This window comes from Medicago sativa, chromosome 5 (genome assembly GCF_051527215.1).
Source record: "Medicago sativa cultivar Bolivia chromosome 5, Bolivia_mono, whole genome shotgun sequence".
NCBI classification, from domain to species: Eukaryota; Viridiplantae; Streptophyta; class Magnoliopsida; order Fabales; family Fabaceae; genus Medicago; species Medicago sativa.
The window spans coordinates 53,391,250-53,403,851 of NC_140753.1; the positions used below are offsets into that span (position 1 = coordinate 53,391,250).

Below are 12,602 nucleotides of genomic sequence, written 5' to 3' on the forward strand. Positions count from 1 at the left end.
TATTTAGTAATTATTGTAATTTTATTTTTTGGTTGTTTCATATTTTATAATAGGGTTTAAAATTATATGTTAATGTAATTGTGAATAAAAAATAGCGAAAAATATGTATTCAAATTTTGATTATGTTAAAATAGACCCGCGGTACTTTTTTTTTTAAGTGTGTTAGATTATTTTATTTTATTTTTGCTAGATTATTGAGGAAGTAAATTGTAAATTTTAACATAAGAAGAGAGAAGAATGTAATTCAAGCTTCTCTTAAGGGAGGGGAATGAAATGTTTTCTAATATGTTTGGAATAAGGGGGGAGGAGAGTGTATATTTTAACATAACAGGGGAGGGGAGTGTAATTCAAGAATCTTTGAGGGGAAAAGAGTGTAATTTACTCTTTTATTTAATTATATTAAGGTGTTCAATCTTAATTAATTTACACTACAAGACTTATAACAAATAAAATTTTTACATCAAATTTCTTTCATCTGGATGTCCCTAAATTCATCACTTACATTCATAAAATTTCTTCCAATCCACAACCCCGAACGTGAGAACAAAAACATCTCCTTCATTCAAATTTCTTCTTTATTCTTCCCTATTGATCAATTCTTGTTTCTTTTTCGTTTTCTTCCCATTTTGATTGTTCAATTTTGTCGTTCCAAACTGCTGCAGTTTCAAATTATAGTGAGAATTGTCGTTGTTTCTAGAACCGCGTCAGGTATCGTGATTTTTTTTTTATTTAAGTAGCCAACCTAATAAAATCTGCTAACACGCATAGACCTACCCCACTATCAGCCAAAACCTTTAAGTCCAAACAAAAGAACAAAAGTCTCATGACATAACCATTTCAGCATCAACCGAAAAAATGCTAGCAAACTCCCAAAACATCACAGCAGCAACACCTGCTAGCAATCCTTAAAGTATAACAGATGACTTACTCAATTGTTATAATTAACTACCTCACAACCAAGAAAAATCAAATCAAAAAGAAAAATCAACTCACCATATCTGACGTGCTTCTGGAAATAACGGTAATTCTCACGATATTTGGAATCAAACGAACGACGACGATTCTCACGAAAATTTGAAAAATGCGGCAGTTTAGAACGACAAAATTGAACAATCAAAATGGGAAGAAGAAATTTTATGAATGTAACGAATAAATTTAAGGACATTCAGATTAAAGAAATTTGATGTGAAATTTTAATTGTTCTAATCCAGTCTTCTCGTGTAAACTAATTAAGATTGAACAACTAAATATAATTAAGGCAAGATTACATTTGAGGTCCTTTATCTTACTTTTTTGTAACAATTTGGTTATTTATCTTTATTTTTTCCCGTTTAGGTCATTTATCTCTCTTAAAAGCACATATACATCTTTTTTCTCATTTTTATTGAAAAATACATAATTTTATTTCTAAAAATATATTTTTATTAAAAATGAAAAAAAAAAATCCAGAAATATGATGAAGATGTTCATCATCTTCATCTTCTTCCTTTGAATCTTCATCATCTTCTTTAAATAAAAAAAATTCTACTAAAATATATCTCCAAATATCATGAATTAATGTTATATTCACCTCAAATCTTCTTTTAAACACAAAAATCAAAACCTTAATTTCACAAATGTTGCAAGGCGGATGGTGGAGGCTTAGTCATTGGCGGAAGGGTTAGGCTTTACAAAAGTTAAGATTGTTCTGGAAACAACAAAATTGATGTGCAAAGCTGCTCTCAACTTTGGGGTTATTTTTATGCCGGGTTTGAATATTGAGTTAGAAAATAATAATAATAATATGTGATAATTTATATAACTAATTTTTTTTTTTTGTGATGAAACTAAATCTCTTTTCTATAGGGTTTTGATTTTTGTGTTTAAAAGAAGATTTGAGGTGAACATAACATTAATTCATGATATTTGGAGATATATTTGTGCAGAATTTTTTCTGATTCAATGAAGATGATGAAGATTCAAAGAAAGAAGATGGAGATGATGAACATCTTCATCATATTTCTGGATTTTTTTTTCATTTTAATAAAAATATATTTTAAAAAATAAAATTATGTATTTTTTTAATAAAAAAATGAGAAAAAGGATGTATATGTGCTTTTATGAGAGATAAAAGACCTAAACGGAAAAAAAATAAAGATAAAGGACCAAAGTGTTACAAATAAATAAGATAAAGGACCTATAATATAATCTTGTCTATAATTAAATAAAAATTAAAAGTATTAAAGTTACCTAAAATTGATGTTTTTTTTTATAGAAAAAATTTACTCATTTATTTGACATTTAATGTTGCCAATGTATATTACATTTTGATTGGTTGATATCATGAGGGGGTAAATAGCCTCTAAATAAGAGAGGGTAATCTAGAAAAAACCAATTTCAAACCATATTGATGTGTTTTGTGCAAAATATGACACTAATTATTTATTTGGTACGGGTTATCATCATCATTGTTTATTACCGTATGGTCACAAATCATACTATAAATAAGTAAACCAATAAGTAAAAATTAATATCGGTTAAATAATCTTTCCAAAAAAAATATTTAAACAAATACGTTTCAAAATAGTCGAATTTCTCAAAAGATCAAAACGGATGAAACAATATTAATTTATTTATTTTTTTGGTAGTGTTACAATGTAACGAGGAAAAAAGAAAAAAAAAAAAAAGAGGGAGAAAATAAATTAAGTTCCAAGCTTATCTCTCAGTATGAGAGATTCCATGTTAGGCGGAGGGCAGTTCCAGTGAGCAGAGCACCTTGCATGTGATCCTTCCTTAGCCATAAAATCTGCACACATATTTTGTTCCTTAAGAACATGCATCAATGTTGTATTTCCATTTCCAAGTAGAGCATCTTTAATATGAAGGATGCCAGTAGCATAATTGTGCAAGGTATGATCACGACCATCAATAATCAGGTCAACTGCTTCCAAACAATCACTCTCACAAATAATGTTGACATAACCTTTTTTACTACAAAAATCAAGACCTATCTGGATAGCACGTAACTCAGCTAATAACGCATTGCCTCCAGCTTCATAGTGAGAAAAACCAGCTATCCAATCTCCGTCGTGGTTGCGAACAACACCACCAGCACCTAAACAACCAAAATCTTCTAGAAAGCTACCATCAATATTGAGTTTGAGTGTACCTTCTGGAGGGGGGATCCAATGAGCTAAGAGACGTGATGAGTGTGGCTCCAAACCAAGATTGGGATAGTAACAAATGCATTCATCATGTAACAAAAAGGTTTTTCGCACCACATCTTGGATACGCCAATGTTGATCCTCAAAAATAGTATTGTTTCTCCAACACCAAGCATACCATACTCCTGTAACAAACAAAATAGAGGAAGTACCCTTTGTCATCTCATGAAGCCAAACGTTGACATCAAATTCAGAGAAAAAATTATTATAACGCCCCATATTCAAGCCGAGCCAAAACTCTATAGAGTGCGGGCAATCACGTAAACAATGAAGAATATCCTCTATGGGTGAAGAGCAACGGGTGCAGCTTGGAGAAGCTACCATGTTGCAATGATGCCGACGGGCATTAATAGGAAGAGCATTATGAAAACATAGCCATAAAAAGTGTAGGAGTTTTGCTGGTACTTTAAGGCGCCAAAGCCAATTCATGTTACAATTCACATTCCAATCTCTATTTTGTTAAAGAAGCCAATGGTATCCACTCGAGCAAGTATATTCACCTTTATTTGCATGTGTCCAAGTCCACGTATCTTGAAGTCGTACATCCAAGTTATTAGGAGCTGGAAGCTGATGGATATAATGAACAATATCGGTTGGTATCATAGTGGCAAGGTCTTGCAAGTTCCACCTACCACCTCCCACACATCCTTCAAACACATAACTGAATCACTGATGTTAACAAATGGGACCAATTGACAGAGGGGACCAAGTTGTGTCCAGTCAATATTCCAGATCGATGAGTCTCCGGAGCCTACACGAAAACTATACCCTGCAGCAAAATTTGTAATGGCATGTTGAATACCGCGCCAAGTGATTGAGGGTTTATTATGATTCTTGTTCATCCATAAATGTGTTGCCCATGTATTTATGGGAAAGAACTTTAACCCATAATTTATCTTTATTATGAAGCATGTTCCACACTAACTTACCAAGCAGAGCTAAATTTGTAAGTCTAGCTTCACGAATACCTAGGCCACCAAAGCGTTTAGGGGTTGTAACCATATTCCAATTAACATGATTCCAAGTTCGAGAGAGTCCATCCCCCCCCCCCATATTCAAGCCGAGCCAAAACTCTATAGAGTGCGGGCAATCACGTAAACAATGAAGAATATCCTCTATGGGTGAAGAGCAACGGGTGCAGCTTGGAGAAGCTACCATGTTGCAATGATGCCGACGGGCATTAATAGGAAGAGCATTATGAAAACATAGCCATAAAAAGTGTTGGAGTTTTGCTGGTACTTTAAGGCGCCAAAGCCAATTCATGTTACAATTCACATTCCAATCTCTATTTTGTTAAAGAAGCCAATGGTATCCACTCGAGCAAGTATATTCACCTTTATTTGCATGTGTCCAAGTCCACGTATCTTGAAGTCGTACATCCAAGTTATTAGGAGCTGGAAGCTGATGGATATAATGAACAATATCGGTTGGTATCATAGTGGCAAGGTCTTGCAAGTTCCACCTACCACCTCCCACACATCCTTCAAACACATAACTGAATCACTGATGTTAACAAATGGGACCAATTGACAGAGGGGACCAAGTTGTGTCCAGTCAATATTCCAGATCGATGAGTCTCCGGAGCCTACACGAAAACTATACCCTGCAGCAAAATTTGTAATGGCATGTTGAATACCGCGCCAAGTGATTGAGGGTTTATTATGATTCTTGTTCATCCATAAATGAGTTGCCCATGTATTTATGGGAAAGAACTTTAACCCATAATTTATCTTTATTATGAAGCATGTTCCACACTAACTTACCAAGCAGAGCTAAATTTGTAAGTCTAGCTTCACGAATACCTAGGCCACCAAAGCGTTTAGGGGTTGTAACCATATTCCAATTAACATGATTCCAAGTTCGAGAGAGTCCATCCCTCCCCCCCCCCCCCCCCCCCCCCCCCCAAAGGAAACTCCTTGCCATCTTATCTAACCTGTTGCAAACATAAGTAGGGAGATAGTGGAGTTGCATGGTATAAACAGGAATTGCCGTTGTGACAGACTTCACTAGGCAGGCTCGTCCTGCTTTATTCAACATATTTCCTTTCCAAGCAGCTAGCCTTTTTGAGACTTTGTCAACAACGTCATTATATACATTTCGAGAAACTTGCCCCTTGACAAGAGGAAAACCAAGGTAATGTCTCAAATCCGCCACAAATTTAATCGTTGAAATATCTTGTATCACACGTTTTCTTTCCCCTTGAACCATCCTAGAACACATAGCTTTTGACTCGAACGATTCTCATTCCTTTTTTTGTTCTTCTAAAAAGTATAAATTAAAATTAAATTATATTTCACATTTGAATCTTTCCTCAAAAAATATTTCACATATGAATTTAAATATTTCCAATAATTTTTTTGTAAGCGATATGAATAAATATGTTGTTTTCTACAAAAAAAAAATATAGTAAAAGGTATCATTATCTTTTTTATTTATTTTAAAAGTCACGTTTATATCTATAATTCCTATTTTTTTTTATCTAAAAATACCAACAAAAAAAATCATATTGGAACTAATATATTTTAAGAAATTCGATTTTTTAACCTTGTGTTTACTCATTATATTTGAATGATACTTGCGATAAAAAAAATATCTTATATAAAGGGATTTCATTCATGTTCTCCTTAAAATAATTTTTAAAAAAAATCCTTAAAATAATTAGTAGTTTGGTATATTTGATTAAAAAACATAACAAGTTGAGAGAAACCTTATTGAGCACATGTGTACAACGTATGAAAAATTTATAGTAAAATTGACATGTCGTGGATAGAGAGGTTGACGTTTGTAGATAAAGTGACAAGCACCATTAAAACACACGAACACAACTACAGTTGAACAGTTTTATTAATAGTTAAGTAATATAGTTAATAGTATATGATGTTAGTTCATACAAATACAAATTAGATGTCATTCCAATTAATTATACTATTGCAGTTTAGCATCAACCATCACCACATAAATATTCCTACGTGAGGTAGATATTGATTTGATTTCCATCACCTAACATCAACTTGTTGTATTATTGAAACTTTTTGCTGAAATGACACACTTGTTCATGTATGGCTATGGTTCTTAAAATTCTGGGAAATCATTCATGATAACTAATGACCTCAAATTAGGATGATGAAATTACGTAAACGTTTGAATAGAATAGCATCTACTCCTAGTTACAGGAATTAAACAGGACTGGAGCAAAATACTAGTACTACTACTAGATTAAGTTGTATTGTTACTGCGTTGGGATTAGAATTATCAGGAACTTTAGGCACTTTGGCTATGCTTCAATTTCCAAGACTAAAACGATGTTATTGACTAAAAATTATTCGGACAATTAGTGAGTTGCAGAATATGTAATCTAGGATGTGGTGCCGTTCGCTGTGTTCAATTCGCGCACACACCTTTTGACACTTTAGCATTTTTCTAAAATTATGTGTGGGTGAATAGGAAAAAGACTACTCCCTCCGTTTCAAAATGAGTGTCACTTTAGCCAAAAAAAATTGTTTCAAAATGAATGTCACTTTACATTTCCAATACAACTTTAATTTTTTTCTTCCAACTTTACCCTCAATAAATGCTCCAACTTTTCTCTCACACAATTTTCAATGCAACTTTAATTTTGTCTTTTTTCTTATAAAGTAAGAGCAGTTTAGTAAAAGCGTTATATCCAATGATTATTTCATTCCATTTCTTAATCTGTGTGCCAAAGCCTAAAGCGACACTCATTTTGAAACGGATGGAGTACTTAAAATTTTCATTCAAAACTTGTCTAATTATCATACTCCTCTTCATCTAAGTGCAACAATAATAATAATAATAATAACAAGAAAAGAAGTCATAATAATAATAACAAGAAAAGAAGTCTCTCCATGAGTTTGATTTATGGCACTATATAAAACCAGTTAGGGGGGTTAGATACAACCATAGGACGGACTCACTCAGTAAAAATACCACATAAAAGGTCAGGATAAAGCCCGACAGCTGCCTGTGCGAATGTAAAACCCACAAAGATTATGATAACCTCCTCGACAATCTCCACGGCAAGCCAACCAAAAACACGCCTTCCAAAAACTTGTAGGCGAACTGGAAGAGACTGTTCCTCGGCCACTGGGAGAGACTGTTCCTCGGCCACTGGAACACGTTAACAGCAGCAGCTTCAGATTCAGACATTGCTTCACATAGGCAGAAGCAAAGGGAAGCAAAAGATTTTTAGAATCGATTAATGTTATAAGCTGTTTTCGTAAAATAAATTTAAAACATCATAAGCTGTATTCATAAGTAAATCCAAACAGACCCTAAGACAGCAACAAATCTTGCAATAATCAGAAATGGGTGGCATAATGATACATAAAATAAAATAAAATGAAAAGTAACATATATAATTAATAAATAGAATCATAAGAAAAACTTGAAATTAAAATTGAATGTATGATAATGAAGAAGGATGTGAGTAGTGAATACCTTAACGATTAGCAAAAGGGAAGGAAGAAACAATGATGGGTGGCCGAATCTCTCTCAACGAGAGAGAGAGAGATAGATAGAGAGAGTGTGTGTGTGAATGGAGCGGCAGCTGCAGATATGGATCTAGGGTTTAAGACTGAAGAGTTCTCTTTTACGATTTCTTTTCCAACCTTTTTCAACAACTGGGCTCTAAAAGTAACAGCTCTCTTTTCACAATTTCTTTTTACACCTTCGCGCTGTTATAAGGTTGTTTTTGCTAGTAAATTGATTGCGATATTATTTTTTAACTGCACTAAATTAAAATTATGTATTGTTGGACGTTAGTATTGTTTTTTTTTTTTTTGAAAGAAGACGTTAGTATTGTTATTTTCACATACCATGAATCTTAAAATTAAAACATTTATTGTATAACACAAATCTCAATAAAGACTAGTACGTGTATAGAAAACAGTCCCCGACCTGTAATAGTTCCCGACAACGGCGTCAAAAACTTGATAGAAAATTAGCAAGTGTACTAATTTGAATTGAAGTAATAAAATTTATAAGATTCGTATCCACAAGGACTGTTTCAACTTCTACTCGGGAATGTCATTATTATTAAGGATGTTTGTAAAATGGGGGTTGCACTGAGGCAATTGGTTTGATTTGCAAGTTAAAATAAAATGGTTAAGGAAAAATTGGTTTAAGAAATAATATGGAGAGATGACTAGATCGTTCGATTCATCTGCTCATCGCTCATTAGTAACATGTTTCTGAAGTCCACGAATGCTATAAAGTTTACGACAAATTAACAAAATAGCTTAGGTCAATCCCTTGATCCTAAGCCCTCTTTTCTGATTATAATTCCCTAATCCCTCATGTGAACCTATAATCATCATAGGTTTTAAGTCCGTTAATTCAATTATCACAACCTAACAACGCTCCATCCCTAGATTGTCCGTTAGATTGAACAATATAGATATTTTCGAGTCACACGCTAGTGTCAATAGTCATGTATACTTTTGAATCGATTATATTCAGTCAGAATCATAAAAGCATTAAGAACAATTTATACTGAATAAACTAGAATGACATTCATAAAGATTAAGATTTACAGGTTACATAAACATGAGCTAGAACATAATCATCTCTTGACCTAATGACAAAGGATCTAGCTACTCATGGCTAAAGCACAAATAACTAATGTAAAAGAAGGATTCCTTACATGAAATTGATGTCCGGATATGAGTTTTGATGGTCTCCCACCTTCTCTCCAGATCTCCAGCTCCAAAAGCGATGAGTCATAGATTAGTCTATTTTTTTGCATTATTTAGTTTAGTTTTAATTAAGATTTGATTTTATTTTATTGAATTTTATTTCCTTTTAGAATATTTTACTTTAAATTGCTTTTTATTTTATTTTAGGAACGAATATATGGTGGAAGGTGCCTTGGAGCGAAAGAAAGAGGACTGGAGCAAATACAATGCAAGAATACGAAGATACGGGGCAAAAATACATTCCCCCCTTACCAGAAGCTTGGCACGGCCCGTGCCAACATGTGGCACGGCCGTGCCCGTCCCAGAACACTCTTTTGCTGCTTTTTCTTCGGGCCCAAGTTACCCTGTTGCAGCTTTACTGTTTTATCCTTTTAGTTGCTTAGTTTCTAAGTCAATTGTAAAGCTATAAATAGAGTAGCTCTCCACCATAAATATTCACCTTTTACTTTTGCTTAGAATATTTTTATTATCAATAAAAGTCTTTATTTCTTTACTTTCTTTCTTGCAATTTTACTTTACTGTTATTTTCTCTCTTCTTCCCCCATATCTACGATGAACATGAGTGAGTAGACTTCTTCGTCTTGGGATTGTTGGGGAGTCTAATGACATAATCCTAAACAAACCAAGCTTAAACCCTAATTTCTATGTAACCCTAATTTCTAATTTAGATTCACCGTCTTAACGTGGATTAACAATTATCAAACTGTGGAAGCGAAAGCGGAGGGTTTGATAATCGGTAATCCATCATCCCAAACATCAATTCATAAAGCGAGAGCGGAGTTTTGATGTTGGAACAAGTGAATCTAGACAATAATTGCAAAACAGTGAAATAGTCTTTGCAATTATTGAGACACAAGTAGTTTCAATCCTCTATGCATCTTCTAGTAATCAAGTCAGCGAAATAGGCTTGGTTACTAGAAGTAAACTCTCACCGGACTTTCATCGAAAAGGTGAGGGGCTAAGGGAAACCGGTCTTTAGAAATTAGTGTGTAAACCATGAAATTAGATGTTTAAGTCTTGTCTAGTGAAGGGTTTGTTATTATGACAAACAAATAATCCCAAGGCTCTTTAATATTATTGTTATTTACCTTCAGCAATCAAAACCTCCTTTTACTAAACTTCTTCTCCTCTAACCATTCTTTAAAGGTTAATTGAATTGAACAACTCCCTAGCGGAACGATACTCTACTTACTACTATTACTTCGATAGACCGTGCACTTGCGGTTTGGCCCTATCAAGTTTTTGGCGCCGTTGCCAGGGAGTTAACTAATTTGATTAACTTTTTCTTAGTGATTAGAATTCTCTCTTCTTCTTTCTCTTTTCTTTTTCTTTTTATTTTTAACTTCTCTTTTCTGTTATCGTTAACTTCTTGGGTTCTCAATTCTCAATTTTTTATGCGAAAAACCAGAAATCGAGTTGTAATAATCAACGAGATTAAAGGTATTTGCATAAACGAAAGAGAGACGCACGAAATAACACTGCCATGGCCAATCACACTCTCAAAGAGTATGCAACGCCGTCTACGGCTGAGCCACAAGCTGTTATTGTGTACCCAACGGTTGAGGATGACAACTTTGAAATTAAGCCTGCCCTACTTAACTTGGTGCAGCAAAACCAATTATCGGGATCCCCCACTGAGGATCCCAATCTTCACATCTCTGTTTTCCTGCGAATTAGTGGAACCATGAAGGAGAACCAAGAGGCCGTAAGACTTCATCTCTTTCCCTTTTCCTTAAGGGATAGAGCTAGCGCTTGGTTCCATTCCCTCGAAGTCGGTTCCATTACTTCATGGGATCAGATGAGGCAAGCATTCCTTGCCCGATTCTTTCCACCATCTAAAACCGCTAAACTTAGAGACCAAATCACACGGTTCAACCAAAATGATGGGGAATCTCTCTATGATGCGTGGGAGCGTTTCAAAGAAATGCTAAGACTTTGTCCCCACCATGGCCTAGAGAAGTGGCTTATAGTCCACACTTTTTATAATGGCTTGTCTTATACCACTAAGATGTATGTTGATGCAGCTGCAGGTGGAGCACTTATGAACAAGAACTACACGGAGGCGTATGCCTTGATTGAAGACATGGCTCAAAATCATTACAAATGGACCGACGAGAGAGCCATCACTAGTTCTTCATACTCCAAAAAGGAGGCAGGTATGTACGAAGTCTCTAACTATGACCACCTTGCCTCTAAAATTGATGCACTAACCGAAAAACTTGAAAAACTCAATGTTAGTGCTATCAATTCTGCTTCTACTCCTTCTTGTGAAATATGTGGTATAACTGGTCATGCTGGTGTTGATTGCCAACTAGGTAGTGCTATTAACAGTGTTGAGCAAATGAATTATGCTCAATACAACCAAGGGATGGGACAAAATCAAAATTTTTACAAAAACCAAAATCCCTATGGACAAGTAGCACCACCCAGTTATGCAAACAACCAAAGATTCACTCAGAAATCCAATTTGGAAATTTTGTTGGAAAACTCTATTGCCAACCAAACCAAACAACTTCAAGAACTTAAAAACCAAACTGGATTTCTGAATGATTCGCTTTCCAAGCTCAATACCAAGGTTGATTCTATTGCTACTCACTCTAAAATGCTTGAAACTCAAATCGCTCAAATAGCCCAACAAGTGGCTACCTCTTCCCAAACACCGGGAGTCTTTCCTGGTCAAACCGAAGCCAATCCCAAAGCCCAAGTTAATGTCATATCTTTTGGGGGTGGTAAGTTAGGCGAAACTTTTGCTAAGGTTAAAAACATTGGGAAAGAAAGTGTCAAGCCTTTAGGTGATAAAATTGTGATATAAGAAGCAAAACCACTTGAAGAAAACAAAACTCCATCCCCCTTGAACCTTGATAAGCTTAAACTAGAGGGTAAGTTTGAAAAATTTGTCAACATACTTAGGAAGATTTGCATTAAACTTCCCTTTGCTGAAGCTTTGTCTAGAATGCCTTTATATGCCAAGTTTTTAAAGGAAATTTTTTCAAAGAAAAGGCCTATAGAGCATAGTGAGACAATAGCTTTGGCTAAGGACACTAGTGCAATCATTCAAGAAGCACCCCCTAAGCTTAGAGATCCAGGTAGCTTTGCCATACCATGTGAAATTGGGAGTGAAACCATAAACAAAGCATTATGTGACTTAGGAGCTAGTGTTAGTTTGCTACCTTTGTCTCTTCTCAAAAGGATAGGGATAGGAGAATTAAAACCTACCGAAATAGAGTTGAAGCTAGCAGATCGTTCTACCATGAAACTTGTAGGATTTCTCGAGGACATACCGGTTAAGATAGAAGGGATATATATCCCAATTGATTTTGTAGTCGTTGACATTGCGGAGGATGAAGACCTCCCTATAATCCTAGGTAGACCTTTCCTCGCCACTGCGGGAGCTCTTATAGATGTCAAAAACGGTAGGATAGTTTTTCAAGTGAGTGATAAGATGGTAGGATTTGAGTTGGAAAACGTTATGAAAGGTCCCGCTCTTTACTCTTGTTGCATGCTTAACGATCATGTTGTGAAAGAACGTTTTATAGCGTCATCTACACAATATGATATCTTTGATCCATTCTAAGGACTCTTTCTAACCGTCAAGCTAATGACATTAAAAGAGCGCTTCGTGGGAGGCAACCCACGCATTTAATTGCTTGTTTTATTTGTTTTTTTTTTCTTTGTTTTAAGTTGT

The 12,602-nt window shown here is 34.8% G+C and overlaps 1 long non-coding RNA gene and 1 other non-coding gene across 2 annotated transcripts; both read right to left on the reverse strand.

Moving 5' to 3' along the window:
• Positions 1-7,044: 7,044 nt before the first annotated feature.
• LOC146922981 (uncharacterized) lies at positions 7,045-7,826 on the reverse strand. The gene is made up of 2 exons (XR_015012656.1): positions 7,662-7,826; positions 7,045-7,372 (listed from the first exon to the last, which is right to left on the reverse strand). It is a non-coding gene; the product is annotated as an uncharacterized LOC146922981 (long non-coding RNA).
• A 2,937-nt stretch (positions 7,827-10,763) lies between these two features.
• Positions 10,764-10,870, reverse strand: LOC146922982 (small nucleolar RNA R71). Its single transcript, XR_015012951.1, has one exon. It is a non-coding gene; the product is annotated as a small nucleolar RNA R71 (small nucleolar RNA).
• Positions 10,871-12,602: the final 1,732 nt, after the last annotated feature.